Below are 364 nucleotides of genomic sequence, written 5' to 3'. Positions count from 1 at the left end.
GGAAGGGGTGAGGGATGGGTGAGGGTTTAGGGGGTGAATGCTGAGGGGGTGAGGAAGGGGTGAGAGACGGGTGAGAGTTTAGGGGGTGAATGCTGAGAGGGTGAGGAAGGGGTGAGAGACGGGTGAGGGTTTAGGGGGTGAATGCTGAGAGGGTGAGGAAGGGGTGAGAGACGGGTGAGGGTTTAGGGGGTGAATGCTGAGGGGGTGAGGAAGGGGTGAGAGACGGGTGGGGGTTTAGGGGGTGAATGCTGAGGGAGTGAAAAAGGGGTGAGGGACGGGTGAGGGTTTAGGGGATGAATGCTGAGAGGGTGGGGAAGGGGTGAGAGACGGTTGAGGGTTTAGGGGGTGAATGCTGAGAGGGTGA

The sequence above is a fragment of the Petromyzon marinus genome, chromosome 52 (genome assembly GCF_048934315.1).
Source record: "Petromyzon marinus isolate PM22_M1 ecotype Great Lakes invasive population chromosome 52, UKy_Petmar_22M1.pri1.0, whole genome shotgun sequence".
Taxonomy (NCBI): domain Eukaryota; kingdom Metazoa; phylum Chordata; class Hyperoartia; order Petromyzontiformes; family Petromyzontidae; genus Petromyzon; species Petromyzon marinus.
Note: the sequence above shows the minus strand (reverse complement) of the source record.